The sequence below is a fragment of the Corvus cornix genome, chromosome Z (assembly GCF_000738735.6).
Source record: "Corvus cornix cornix isolate S_Up_H32 chromosome Z, ASM73873v5, whole genome shotgun sequence".
Lineage (NCBI taxonomy): Eukaryota > Metazoa > Chordata > Aves > Passeriformes > Corvidae > Corvus > Corvus cornix.
Genome location: NC_046357.1, coordinates 7,676,363 through 7,691,832, shown reverse-complemented (window position 1 = coordinate 7,691,832; position 15,470 = coordinate 7,676,363). Strand labels below are relative to the sequence as shown.

Genomic DNA, 15,470 nt, shown 5'->3' with positions numbered 1-15,470 from the left:
TACTGCTGTACTATTGGAGATACACAGAAAACTTCTGCTCCAAGACGAGCTATAGTCTGGAGGTTTTCAAAAAACCTCACATTTCATCTTGAAATTATGCATTTTACTCAGTTTTACAAAATGGTCCTGAGCACTATCGCTGGAATTTTCATCAGTTTAGCTATTGATCTTGATTTGGGTTCCCCAGAAAATTCTGGACAAGTGAAAGTCCTGACAGCTGAATACTTCCCAGAAATTTTGCCTGGATATGCACTATTTGATTTTGTTTGGTGTTTAATCTGTTGAGTGCTGTGTTGCTGCTGTACTCCTAAATAATTATTACCTTCTAGTCAAAATACAGATGCATGAAAGTCCTTGTAAGGAATTTGGAAAGGGATGGGTTGGGATTCTGAAATTATATTGACACTCTTAGAAGATGTATCCTGTGCCTCAGGCTTGATCTTCCTCCAATTAAAATAACATATACCAGGGATTATTGGACTGGCTACCTTCAGTCTCAGGGTAAAGTGGATTCAGCAGGCAGAAATGGGTCTTTTCATCTGAAGTCCATGGCCAGATTCCTGTCCAGAAGTCACAAAAACACATAGCTTGTAAACAGTTGACAAAAGTTTATTATATACAGTGTGTTAGAAATAACTGCTTGCTGTTAGATTGCAAGAGTAAGAAGCATCCATTTGTGTGAGGGCTTCTCCCAGATGTGGGTCTTCTGCTATGCTCAGTCCACCCGCCTCCGATACAGAAAGAAATCCCCAAAGGGTTTCGAGACAAAGCATGGCAGCCTGGAGAAGAACAAGGACATATGAGGAATGAGGAGAAATTCATGGTCCAGGAAACCTTCAGCTTCAGTTAAGCACTGTCTATCCAAGTGTGTTCCTTCTTCAAATGCTGTGCTCAGTATGGACTGTGCCTTATGTGGACACACACCTCATATGATCTCATTCTTATTTATTTCCCCATTATTATGCATTTAAACCGCTGATTCAAAAATGTTAGCTTTTATTTAGGAACATTCTCTGGGGACAATTAATTGAAACACAGCAAATTTTTACTTTTTTAGAAAAGGTAAAGTCAGAAAAATATTCTGGACCATATTCCAGTTTCCCTTTTTTGCAGGCTGCTACATTCCCAGTGCTTAAGTCTGTAAAATATAGACTGCTTAAGCTGATACTAATGCTAGTGTGACTACTGACTGATAGAATAAGATGTATCGGTTCTGCTTTTGTTATTATTCCCTACTAAAGAAGCAAAAGTTCATCTACGAACAATTATGTGCCCATCCCTGCTTTACAAAAGGAAGGACAGGAATTTTTCACATGTCAAGGTTCATTTTTGGGGGAAGAAAGTCAGCTCTTTGTATCAGCCTTGGCCTTGAAGAGCAGCATTGCTGTGTATTTGCAGAACAGTAGGAAAAGAAAAGAAACAAAAGAACGCATAATGTGTAACAAAAGATTTTAAATTGCATTGTGCTCTGCGTGCAGCTGGAGGAAAAAAGTTCTTGGTGCCTGAATGAAGCAGGACCCATACCAATGACGGTGCAAGGTGTCTTACTGCACTGGCACCCAGCCAGCATGCCAAGGAGCACCAGCCTGCACTGGACTGCAAAGCACCACTTAGCCCAGCTTTTCTTCCAGCTTGAAATTCTGCAGTTGTCAGAGGTTTCTCACTGGTTCAGTTACACATCAGATTAATCCAGCAGGTTTTGGCTGATGTGTCTTTGAGCAAACATCAAAAAAAAAAAAAAAAAAGAAACTCAGGAGACTAGAAAGAATATGTTTATGACAAGCCCCAGAAAACAATAGCATGGCAATCTGCAAAAGCTCTCTTTCAAATCATTGATGAGAACACATCAGTTAAAAACATGATAAATGTTTTGCAAACTATTAATGTATGCCTGATCCACAGTTGCCTTGTAGATGTTTACAGAAGCCAAATCCCCCACAGAAGAGTAATATGTTGGCTAGCATATTTCTGGTTTATACCTTTTTACACAGCAGAAGGACAAAACCAGTATTTTGCAAGGAGGGCACTTTCCACCAACTGCAAGCAGAGGATAAAGCTTTCAGTATGACCTACAGTTCTGAGGGCCCTTCCATCTAAGTTTTTTTAGTAGCCCACACAGTTTAGTTTAGTGAAACTGACTTTTCAGGAAATATCATGTTTTCTGTATCTAGTCACAGAGAGAATTGTGAAATGCCATGTTTACCATGTGCAAGTGTACTAGGACTGTCCAGACTTCAGCAAATATATATTAAGGCTAAAAACAAGACAACTGATGTAGGCAGAAAAACAACTTGTGAAAGCGTAAGAAAGAAAGAGAAGAGGTGGTGCAGGGAGAACAGCATGAGTGAGGCTGCAACATACTTTGTGTACACAGAGTTTCCAAACGTAAACCAACAGTGCTTTGCTATGTTCAATAACTTTTTGCTTTTTCACACTGTACTCTTTGCTCAATTGCAACGTTGAAAAGGAAAAAAAGGCAGAAAAGAAATGATACATACACACACAACTTTTGAGAAAATTGCATCAGCTTTCAGTGAGAATATTTCACATCATGTACCAGAGCCTTTAATTCTTAGTTGATTTTACATTTTCATAGTTGTTCTGGGCTTTGTTAAACTTACCTTAACTTCGGGCTGTGTGTGAAACATCTGAGTAGAGTGAGACAGCAAAAGTGATAAGTCTCAGTCACCTTTTTCCTCCCATGGTCTCTGGTACTGTTGTGACAGGTTTTTTATGCAGTGTGATTTTGGGCCTCTCTGAGTGCTGCTATCTTCTAACCAGGGTTTTATACTAGCTGTGTGTCACTGGGGTGCAGTGTGCCCCAGCCACAGCCTGTCATGCCCTGGCTGACTGACAGGCTTTGTGTTACTTGAACCAATAGCAGTGAAATCATTGCATCATTAACTTCAGGGTGTGTTACCCACTCGAGTAAGCACAGGAGGTCCCAGGCAAATTTGTAGGGCCTACACTAAAGTCTGTGTCAGCACACCTTCATGGCTTGCCAAATTAATTTATGTTTGGTTCCATATGTATGTTTACAACCTCTATATCCTGACTGCAATAAAGTCCTATTTGTAAATCAAGAAGAATTAATTTTGTCTGCTTGCCATCTCCTGTAACCTGCAAGGACCTTGCGATAGCCCCAATTTAACTAGCCTATCTAATCTAATCCAGTTTTTCCCTATCCACCTCAAATAATCATTAAATGGATAGTGTAACATGTATGTGAAGGGGAAACCTTCCGCCATAATAAAGATGTACCACTGTGTTTATATTTGTTAATATTCAGAGTAGAGATACATGAAACTTCCCACTTCTGCTTTGAAATAACCTCCCTAAGTTTTGTATCAGACCTGTCGTAATTTGTGCTTGGCCTTGCACCTGCTCAGGTTGACAACAAGGATCTACGTTTGACCATCTGTGTTCAGCTGATAATGACCATTCCATGCAATGATGGTACCATGGTCTCACCTCTGGTACAACCCACCCTACTGCATGGTAACACAGAGACACTGAGTAATTTTCCTATTAAACAAAGATTTAAGTGGTTCATAAATATACTCTTAAGTTGACCATTTCTTCTTCCAGATAGGTTGAATTCAATAAATTCTCATTTTCAGGAAATGGCAAGTTTTTTTCTAACCTTTGCATAGCTCCAACTGAGTATTTTCTTCTTTCAAGAAAATATTGCAGGTTTGGCAGTAATGTTATTTCAGATCTGGTGCCTTATTACTCACTGCAGTTTTTAGTTGTTGTTACTGCTCTTTCTATAATTATTATCATCATTATCAGCCCTGTCATTATCACTGTATTGTTATTATTACTTATGATAGTATTCTTCATTAATAATAGGTAAAGGCTAAGACTAAGTCACTGTAGAGGGATGCCTGTGGTGAAGATCGTATTTCTTGACTGGTAGGGAGGCCTCTGACAATCAATTCATTAGAAGTTTGTCATCAATCATAAGAAGAAAGCAGAGAAATTAAAGGCACTATGCTTATTTAGCCTGTGTGGGGAGGCAATTAAAGGACACATGACAGAAGTCTGTGGCAGAAGAATTTTGCTCAGTATTTGTTGTTACACTTACCTGTAAAAAAGATGTCTTGCATTGACCAGACACTGACATTGTGCAGGACATCCACTCACTACCTTGAAGCAAGCAGTTTGGTTTTAATTTTTGATAAACAGCGCAATCTGGGAAGGTCTTAGGAAAACCAATCGTATTTGTTGACAGAGGGCTTGAATCAAGAGACAGTATTTCAGTTCTTGAGATTAAGATCTTTGCACAGGTCAGCTAGTGAATGACTCAGAAGTTCTGTATGAGCACCTAAATCATATATGGACCCTCTCAACAGGGAACTGACTGGGAAAGGTCAAGAAGGTACCTGCTCTATGTGGGAATAACATTTATAATACAGACTGGGCACAGCCTACTCTTAAACCTTTGAACTGGGAAAATGCAGCAATATACAGCATTCTTATAAACCAGTATGCACTTTTCAATCATTAGTGTAAAAACAAGATTAAAGAAATTGCTAACTTTGCCAGTCACCTTCTTAAGTCATCATTAACTGACTCACTTTTTACTGGCACTAAGGCAGAAGTTGTTACAGCAGGAGAAATGTAGAAGAACAAATAATAGCAGCTCTATGCACATCTGGCAATACAAATTCCATTTATACTTTTGTCATACGAGCTTTATGTCTAGGTTTAAAAACCTTTTATACTCACAGCTTCCAAGCTATTTTCTACCATGGCCACAACTGTAATTAACAGTAAAATCTATCATATTAACTCAGTGTCTCACTGCATCTAAGAAAAGTCAGAATCACTGGGCAAATCTAATGAGGTTCCTATTCAGTACTTGCAGTACAAAAAAAAGTTGTGCAGTGCAAGAAATGCTTATTGTGGACCTTCACCATTCATCTAAAACATTTGGGGATCTCTGTCCTCTGACTTCTAAGAAGTAGCATGCTTCCTTTTGGAACACAATATTAATTTCCCTTGTTTTTTAAGGCTCAAATTCTGCTAACACATTCATGCATCTAGATGTTTATTAGTGGATATAATTAAATGCATATGTTCAAATATGTGTGTATTGTGTATACATTTAGTAAGTACATATATATATATATAAGCATTTATACATATGTACATGCATATACAAATGCATAGATGTGAGTAGCTTCTTAGGAGTCAATAGTATTAGTCACAAAGTTAAAGACAGTCAAGAGCTGAAGTATTTTGATATATCAGATCCTCAGCCTGATCCAGAGGATGAAAATATATGAGCCAGAATTATTTAGAGCTGAAGGTTCATTTGGAGCAGAAAGTTTCAATTATTCTATCCATTTAGATGTGCTTTTTTTCTGGCATTTGAACCTTCCAATGAAAGTATAATAATGATGAAGACATAGACTGTCATTTATATTTCATAGTAGACCATATGTTCCATATACAAATTTCTATTTGCTTAGAAAAAAATACTATCTATATATGTGCAATGGAAAATGAGATGACACTGAAGCTAAGTGAGAACATATTTTATGGCAACTATGATATTATGTTCTCTGGACACATTTTTATGGAAATCAACTTATGATGCCCTCCATCTCCATTTATTATGCTCTGTGTTACCAGAGTAGGGAGCTGCCAGGCAGTGTTTTATAATGTCCTCAGAGAACATGATTTTACAAGAGTTCTACAGTGAAGTCCCCATAAGTGTTTAACAGTCAGCTTAGATGGTCATTCAGCCTCTCCTCACAGGTTACACTGGAACTATAAACAGAAGGTAGTAGAAATAAATAAAACTAATAAAACCAGGATGGTGAAAAGCCATGTGTAGGCCCTGTGTAAAGGGAATACTCTATGCACTCTTGTGGAACTAACAGCATTCAGAAAAACTATTTAACAAAAACTTTACCAATTCAAAAATACTCTGTGACAACAAGCCATTTTAAGTGATTCATACAATGTTAGAGTTTTCAAATAATTTATTTCCAACTGACATCCATGAAAGGTCTCTTTGTTTCTTCAGGAACCAAAATACCTTTGAAAATCTAACTTCAAGTAATCAATTATTTTAAAAAATAAATACTTTGATATTTTCCTACCAAGTTAGACTCTCAAGTATAATACAAAGGTATCACACTAATCTGCAAAATCCCGGGGCAGGTGCTTAATCACACACTGGCGGGGCTATGTTCAGCTGTAAAACATGTAATAAGCTTGAGCTACCTGCTTCAACCCAGCATTAAAAACATTCTCCCTTCCTCCCCTTATGCAGGGCCCGCCAGACAGATACATTCAAAGCACACAGATGGGACTAGTCCTGGCACAAAAGGCAGCCAGAAGCAAGACTTTCTGGGTCGCTTAACTATTAGTACACTTAGTTTAACAATGGTCTGTGATATGAATACAGAAGACTGATTTTTAAATCCTCTCTTCTTGATTTGGGAGCTACATCTTGAGTATCACTCCCAGGGAAGTATCTTATACTCTACTTCAGTCCGTCTTCATCTCAATTCCCTCTCTGTTTAAATCTCAGTACGCTATTGTCCTACTCCAACAAACACTTTAAGCTTCCTTTTTTATGCTCAGTTTATGTCTCATGTGGGAATACAGCCCAGGCAGGTTTTGTTCCAGGGAACAGGCACAGCTGAGACATGGGGGCCAGACACAGCCCAGGCAGGAGACACCAAGTGTGTACGTGCCTGTCTCGCTGCACCACGTCAAGGAGACACATCAAACAGCCCGTGAAGATCAGGGAAAAAACAAACTACCAGAAACGGGGTTTACAGAGGATTGTGTGCTGAGGTGAGTGAGGTCTGCCAGCAGGAGACAATGGGACTGAGACACTCCTATTCACACTGCAGCCACCTTCCCCAAAACTCTTTCTCCCAGACAAGTACTTTCATTCAGTCTCTCAAGAGGCTGGTGATGGCAACTGTATTTGACAATACTTTAGCTGTTTTTTAAACCACAAATCACTTTGAAGGAAATGGTTTTCTCTGAAAAGCTGTTGTCACTAAGCAGACTCAGAAAGAGTCTAAGACCAGGTCAGCCAAGGATGCAGAGCACAAGAGAAAGCACATTTCTGCGCCGTGGTGCCGAGGAGAATGTTACAGATTCTGACCTCTTCTCCCAGGCCTGTTTCTGCACTTGCCATTAAATGATCATTAGGTTTGCTGCTGATGGGGAAAGAGTTAAATGCTGAGTGAAAGCAGACACAGCTGACAAGGACAGAAATAGGAAGAACAAAACAATGTAGAGCTCATGTGTGCGTGGGTGTGTGCACGTGGGCATGTAGGGAGATAGTTACCTGTGTTGGGACTAGTATGGTGCTACTGGAAACCCAAAGCAGAAAGGAGGGGCGTTGTATCTTTGAACGAGGGCTCAGGAGGGACAGTTGGCTGTGTAATGTAAATGAAATTAAAACACAAGCGTAGGGGGGTCCTACTAATGATTTGATGAGTTGTTAAGTTGCCAGCTAGTGGGGAAAATGGAGGAGTGCTAATGCATGACTTTACAGACCAAGAGGTAAGTCCTGTTGAGTGGAGCTTAATATTGTATACATCTCTTACTCAAAATGTGAACTGCAGACCAGATTAGATCAGGGAATGTTAGCCACATCCACTGCAAAATATGTTTTGTTTTGATTGGTTTCTTTTAAAACAGAGAGAGGGAGCATAAGTTCAGGGAGGTAAGTGAAAGTTCAGTGAGATTTCTCCACATTCATGAAACCTGAGTTCATAGTCAAGCTATTGAGTCACACACAGATGAAAATCTTGCCTGGTCAATTAGGAAAGAAAAAAGGAAAAAAGAACACCAACCCTTTCCCCCTCTAAGTTCCTTGATGTTCAGTAGGTGTGGTTGGGTGAAGAAAAGACAGACCAACACCAACAGCTGCATGGAATCTTTCCACGACTGGAAGGTGAATAATTAACTCTCTTATAACTGCAGCCCCTCGGGGGGAGGTGAATCACCAGCCCAATTTAGAGTTATGTTATCTTGTAATGAACAATAAGAGGAAAATCTATACATGTCCTAACAGTTCTAGTGAGACATCAATGATCTGTGCCCCAAAAACCTCAGGAAGGGAGTTGATAAAAATGCATCTCTAAGAAAATAACTGATTTTTTACAACCAACTCACCAGTGCCTGAAGTTTACTTTTTTTTTCCTAGCTGTACGACATTTTATGAATATGATACTGAGGCTTAGACAAGAGGGAAAAGATGTGTCAGTTCTACCTGGCCACATTGTGCCAGTACCTAAAATCAGATAGAGTTGGTGTGGGAATTAATTTATTTTTGTGCATCCAGTTATGCTCATACTGTTGCCTCTGGAGTTTTGGGATGAAGGGAGGGGTCAACAAAAGGCAGATACGAAAAATAAGCCCGCTGTTAGGTGACTTGGAAACCTACTAAAGGATATTTTTCCAAAGGGTTTGAATGTCCACTGGGAAATCTCCAGCAGACCACAAATCCAGAAAGTTTAAGGGCCGGTCTAAATTTGACAAACTTTTGCATTTATTAACTGCACCTAAAAGAGACAGGCAGTGTAAATCACTCTTCCTCATATGCAGAGATGGAAGACTGAAGTCCTTGGCTTCTGTTCCTGCACAAGGCAAGAGGCAGTGTCCTTGCTGCTTCTTCTGGAGCTGCAGCCTCTTAATTTAGATTTTTAGAGCTCTGCAGGTGATTCAGGCTCAAAAAGTGGCTGGTAGAAAATACTAATGGATTTTTCTTTATAAAACCTTGCAAAAAACAAGTGATTCCATGCCTTCTCCTCCTTCTGACTAAAATGTTGATAGTTCTGATCCCATTTGAGGGGTTCAGGACTAATTAGGTTCACAGCATAACAGCCATAGAGGCACATCAGCCTTATGTGTCCAGTCAATGTATCATACAGTCATGTTCTGGTGGAAGGAGAGCATCTTGGGTTGTTTAATTTGCTTCAGCTGCTTTAGAAGTAGCATTGACTGACTCCAGGAGCCACACCCTCTATATTATCTCATTAAAGAGAGTTTGAAACCAGTGAAATATGTAATTTCATATGGAAATGAAAAAAACCACCAAAACAAAACAAAAGAAACCCAACCAAACAAACCAACAAATGAAACCAACTAACAAAAATGAAAACAACAACAACAAAAAAACCCCCAAACACTACACCCAACAAAGCAAAAATAAAACCATCCCAGCCCAAACCAAAAACTCAAAAATATTCTGAATTAAAGCCTCTGTAGTGGTTATTACTTTTGATTACTGTATTTCTGACTAATTAACATCTATAAAAGAGAATATTTTCCCATGGTGTTTCACCATGCACCATCTAGATTCAAGAGACTGTCACTGGGTACATTTTAATTATTGTGTAGTCACTATCATGTCTTCAGTTCATTACAGCAGATGGTATAGATCTGTTGCAGAAATTCTGTGATCAGTTGTAATGGTTTTTTTCATTAAAATAAGAAAAGCCATTGCTCAGAAATGGAAACCAGGATGCTAGAGAGAGATTGAAAAAACCCTAAATGTCCTATTTTGGAATATAATCAGAGTGCAGAGGACTTCCAGGATAAAGATGCATCTTATCTGATTTTAGAAGGTTAAAGCAAGATACCTCTAGTTTGCTGAATTTTTTTAGGAAGGAAGGAAGGAAGGAAGGAAGGAAGGAAGGAAGGAAGGAAGGAAGGAAGGAAGGAAGGAAGGAAGGGAGCGAGGGAGGGAGGGAGGAAGGATGGGAGGAAGGAAGGGAGGAAGGAAGGAAGGAAGGGAGGAAGGAAGGCAGGCCACAGAGAGACCAGTAAAGCTAAGTCCACCATTGCAAAAAAATGAACCTCCAAGCTTTGTATATAGATTTGTATGATACGTTATAAATATACAATGAAAAGCAACACACGTCTGAAGGCTCTACAACTGAGCTAGAAAATAACCATTTCAGCTTGTTCATTCCAAAAATACCTCTAAATGGGACAGCCAAACAAGGTCTTTGTTTAGAATTGTCCTAATTACTTGCCCAAGCTGGAGCTTGACAGAGGAAGTCCAGCCATGCTGCTTGTAACATGCCCTTACTTCACTGATATTTCAGTGACTTGTTTGCTCCCTGCAGTTCAGACAGTATTTTTTTTAGCCTTGACAGAATGGCTAGACTAGGTAATCCACGCAAACAGCTGCTGCATGCAATGTGATCTTTTCTCCAAACCTTTTTAACAAAGACTTCTGAACTGTTCCTTAGTTTTGGATATGTTGGAAATATCCAGAAGCTAAAATCTCTCAATATGAATGTAATTGACATATCAACTGTCTGACGATACTGCTTTTAGTTTAAGAAGTGTCCCAAGGAGATTAACAAGAGCTCCATGTTCACAAAACCACTCCCTAATCAGAAAGCATTCATCAGGATAATACCTCTGCTTCAAACCATTTTCACAGAGGATTTGTTTTGAATATCAGTGTTCCTGTCTGTAGTGAGAAGAAACATCCTCCTGATTTTTGTAGCATGAGCTTTGCAAACTTTCAAACTTCATCAAAGATAACATAATCAAGATTTTTCATTGCATTTTATAACTTGAATTCTTTTGTTCTCTGTTGATCATTTCTGTCTAATGGAACTCCTATGAGCCCAAATAAAATTAAAGTAAGTGTTGCAAATATTGAAGATATAAAATAACAGTAATAGATCCAAGGAGATTTGGGAGAAGAACAGGAGCAAAGAAATAATGGGTCAGTCTTTAATGAGGTCTATGAATTTAAGATAAAACACATTCAGATGAATGGAGGAATTGGGAAAACAGTAATTTTAAAGAAGTTGAGAGGTGAGAGTGGACAGAAAGTGAGAAATGCATTAGGAATATGATACAACATCCAAAAGGGTATTGCAGCTTTGAATTGCATAGGCAAGGGTTACATCCTCAGTGGGCAGGATGGCAAAAGTCCTTTTCACAATACTCCACTACCTTTTAGGAACTTATATCCTGAATAAAAATCAGTGTATTGGAGAGGATTGAGGGAGCAATAAAATAAGAGTAGGGGAGAACAGAATTTATTTTAATATGTAAGATTAAGTACTAAATCTGTCATAACTGGGAAAAAGACCACATGGATAAATACTTAAAAGGTGTGTGACAGGAAAGGAATTATTTTAGGACAATGAAAATGTTAAGAAAATGAAAGGAGGATGAACATGAGAATGAGGTGTATCAGGCTGTGAAATGGTCCTCTGTGAGATGAGAGAAAAAAAAACTCTCCTAGAGAGAACAACTTTAAACAAGTTTGGATATTATCTTAGTGACCAAAGGGACATCTGGGAATATCAACTATTTTTGAGATTTTGTAGGCAAGGATCCAAATAAAAGAATTTTATCAAGGCCTTGTTTTTTGCTGAGCCACACACCCTTTCTTTTTTTGAGTAAGATCTATTGGCTAGTGGAGTCTCAGTGCTCTGCTATTGCTGGCTGCTCAGTGAGTTCATTAGGAAGAAGGTGAATGGCTGAATGCTTTGCCCCTGAGATCTCTGCCTCACCAGCATCTCTAAATAAAAGTAACAAGGACCGTTGTTGCATGGCAGTAACATTACTCTGCACTGTGAATTTCTACATCCTGTGGTCTTCCAGGTTGTCTGCCAACTGCGAGTACAAGCCCCCAAGGAAAGTGGAGAATCACAGTCACCTAGGTGTTGCCAGTAAACTAAACCTTTAGGCATTTCTTTGCTTTGATCCAGAGAAATGCATGTGCTGTGCTGTTTGTACCCTCAGAACAAATGGCAGTCTTGGGAACTAGCATGGATATTTAGAGATGGTATTTAAATAACACTACTTGGGAAATTCCCACTGCTTAAGAAAAGACCAACTAAAACAAGAGCTTTCTTTCCCAGAAGCCTAAGACAGGTATAATAAGGATTATCAGGCATAATTGATATAATTTCTGTATCCTAGAGGATCATATGATTCATCTTCATAGTCATGTCCTCCCTGTTCTTACTACTGATGAGACTGAAAATGTTGCTGTGAAGTGTAAAGAAACAATATAAACATACTGTGTGATACAAGCAACTGATTGCAAACAAATAACTTCAATAATCCATGTCCATAATAATTACTTACAGCATATATATTTTATACAGCATATTTCCTCCGCAGATCTAAAAGTGCTGTACAGATGGAAAAACTCTGGAGGTAAAATGACTTGTTTGAGGTCATTCAGGTAGACAGTGGCAGCTCTGGGAGTAAACTATGCCACAGTGCCTCACTTTGCGTTATAAATGCCCCTCATGTGCAGTCCTGGAAAGGATCATGGCAGTGAGCCTTTGGAGAGGGAGAGTGTGTAGCTGGAACTGAAATAAGCCTGAGTCTGATCATAAGACCATTGCGAATTAGAAAGGCCAAATTCCACCCTAATGTGCAATCTCTCCTAAAATCAACTGGAGCTTTATATTTAAGTATTTCCAAGGTTTTCTTTCCCATGGTGTCTGAGTACCAGCAAAATTACATCACTCTCGAACTATCTTTGAGGATGATTCCTTACTACTTTTTCCTACTAGCCCTAAGCACCACTATAGATTGTTTTATTTTTATCACTTTTTTTTTTTAATTGACACAAACACTGGTTCTAATTTACTGATCATGCTGGAAAATGAAGGAAATTATTATTTACTACCTAAAACTACAGTATTACAGGATGCCTCAGGCCTAGAAAATATAAAATATAGCAAGAAAAGGTTTCAGTCTTAACTATGTATATAATTTTAAAAGTACAGGGAAAACAATCTGTAGGCATTCAACATCCCTAGCTCACGACAAGAGAAGCTAGGCAGATACTATCCACAAACACTTCACATGATTAAAAAAAATAAAGGGCAGAATGGGAGAGGAATCAAAACAAAATATATCATAAATTCCAAAATTACAAATCCCGTTTGCCTGAAATTTGGGAGGTAGAATACTTCCTACAAATTCCTGGAAGGGAAGAAAAGGCGCTGGTCCTGAAGCCACAAGTCTAGAGTTCCTTGCTGGCTGAGCTGCAGGCTTCCTCTGTAATCTTGGGCATATTGCTTTACTTCTGTTTCCTCTCCCACACTGTGGGTGTGCCTACATTGCAGTCAAAGTGGGCTATTAAAGCTTGACAGCCCAACTGAAGTGACTTAAACCAAGTCAGCTTATATGTACTGTTAGCATTGTAATCTAACAGACTACAGACTAAATTCTTAAGGGTTTCTAAAGAAATTTGTAGAACAGAATCTGAAAGCTGTCAGAGAAATCTCATTCAGATCTATATTTCCCATTATTCTTCATTTTCCAAAAGAATAGTAGAAAAAAAAGTCTGATTAACAGTAGGAGCTGAGCCAGGAAACAAAAAAATAAAAAAAGGAAAAGAGAAAAAAAAAGGATGGTTGATGTTTTCAGAATCATTCAAGGGATTTAGCCACATGCTTCACATTAATGTGAGAGTGCTGCTCTGGGATACAGATCTTAAGAATGAGAATCTGTTCCTGAACTCCATCCAAATAGTATTGTAACCAGGGTATGAAATGAGATGAGTTAGTCTTCCACAGGGGTAAGACCAGCTGAGAAAAAGTGTGTTTCAAAACCATGAAGACATTTTAAAGGAAAGTTGCTTATTGTTATCTGAAAGTCTGCCCAGCTGGTAAATATAATTGTATTGGTCTGCAATTATATACATTTTAAGAAAACACTTCTGTATTGTGCAAGAAAAAGTTGATCTACTTTTTTTTTGTGAAAGAATAACAAATATAACTTAAAGCTGTACATCAGTGTCAAAATCAATAACACAATCTGATATGACACTTCTCCCCACCCAGGTAAATGACTCATGTGCTCTTAGAAACAGCATGATAGTTAAAATACAAATAAGGGGTATTATATGGAAATTATAGCTCTAAAGTACAAACACATGTATGAGAGTTGTTTTAGAAAGTATAGTGAGAGACAGGGTAAGAGGAAAAACTTTATTAATGTCAGAAAGATACAGTGAAATATTTAGTGCACACATGTCTGGAACAATAGCTAGGATGAGGAGCCAGATGCTCAGCTAGTGAATGTTGATGCATCTCTGTTTAAATTGGTGGTATTATGCTGATTTACATCATCTACGGATTTTGCAGCTGGTTTTGACATGCGTATAAACTTTGTAAGTTAAGCAGACCTACCTGCCCTCTACTCTCTGGAAACAAGGCTGGAAGTCTGATGGGATAACGATTCTCAAGGAGACCTCTTGCATTTCTGTGGGTTAGAAACATGGTGAAGACAAGTATTATTGTGGTCAGGACAGAATTTCTACATTTTCCTAGCCTCCTGGGGAATCAAAATGCACACTAAAAGCGAATAATTAACCTAACTTTGTAAGCCTTCAAAAAGCATTCATTCTTGTATGATTCAAGCTGCATTTTGTGTGAATCAGTGCTCCCCTCCCTACTTAAATGTAGACATGTTATTTTTGTGGTCTGGAAGCTGAGATCAGATTTCACCCATAATGATTTTAGCTGCCACACAGCTCATCAAAATTGCAATTATGAATACCAGTGTTTTTCTTTTTCTGGAATGCAGACTGCATCACACAAGATCCTGCCAAAAGATGCAAAATTAGCACTGCAATAGATATACTTCTGGAACCTCTAGGGAAGGACAATTAAGGAATGAGGAATAAGAGGAAAGAGGGAGTTGTCACTACATAAATGACCAAAAGTCTAAATCATCTCTATATCCATCTCTCCTGCACTGGGAGCTTTTGATTCAAGACAGAATAGCTTTAAACTGAAAGAGGGTGGGTTTAGATTAGATATTGGGGAAAAAATCTCAACTGTGTGAGTGATGAGGCACTGGAACAGGTTGCCCAGAGAAGTTGTGGAAGTGTTCAAAGCCAGGTTGAATGGGGCTTTGAGCAACCTAGGCTAATGAAAGGGGGGTTGGAACTAGATAATCTTTAAGGTCCCATCCAATCCAAACCATTCTATGATTCTTAACCCAGTAATTTTCATTGATGTAATGAGCACAGTGGCAAAAAAAAAGTGCCAGAATTCGCTTCGTTCTTTTTCATTCTTCCTTAAACACTGTGTTGCTAATGTGTCGCTACTAAGCTTCTTCTCTGAGTGGATCAGGCTTGAGTTAGGACAACTATCCAAATTCACTTGGAGTCTGTCTGTCAACAAGAACCAGTTGTATGTTTCTCTCCTCTTTACATTCTACCTGTGCTGGCTTGTATTAAAATTAAATCTCCATTGAATCTATGACAGGTGTAGCAAACATATTGTAAATAATACCAGACTCCTTAGCGCTCTCACTGCAGATGGAGAAAAGATAGGGGAACCATAACTGGGTCAGACAGACATACCTGGAAGTTCAGTACTATCGATCCTGCCTCCAGCTTAGGGCTGGTCCAGGGACAATTCAGTTCCTCATTCCATTCCATGTGGAAATCAAATATACATTTCCCATCTGTTCTCTTTGAAGTA

General features: G+C 38.7%; 1 long non-coding RNA gene across 1 annotated transcript; it reads right to left on the bottom strand.

The window, feature by feature from the left end:
* Window positions 1-588: 588 nt before the first annotated feature.
* On the bottom strand, window positions 589-14,564 carry LOC120411571. The gene is made up of 2 exons (XR_005603975.1): window positions 14,169-14,564; window positions 589-779 (listed from the first exon to the last, which is right to left on the bottom strand). It is a non-coding gene; the product is annotated as an uncharacterized LOC120411571 (long non-coding RNA).
* Window positions 14,565-15,470: the final 906 nt, after the last annotated feature.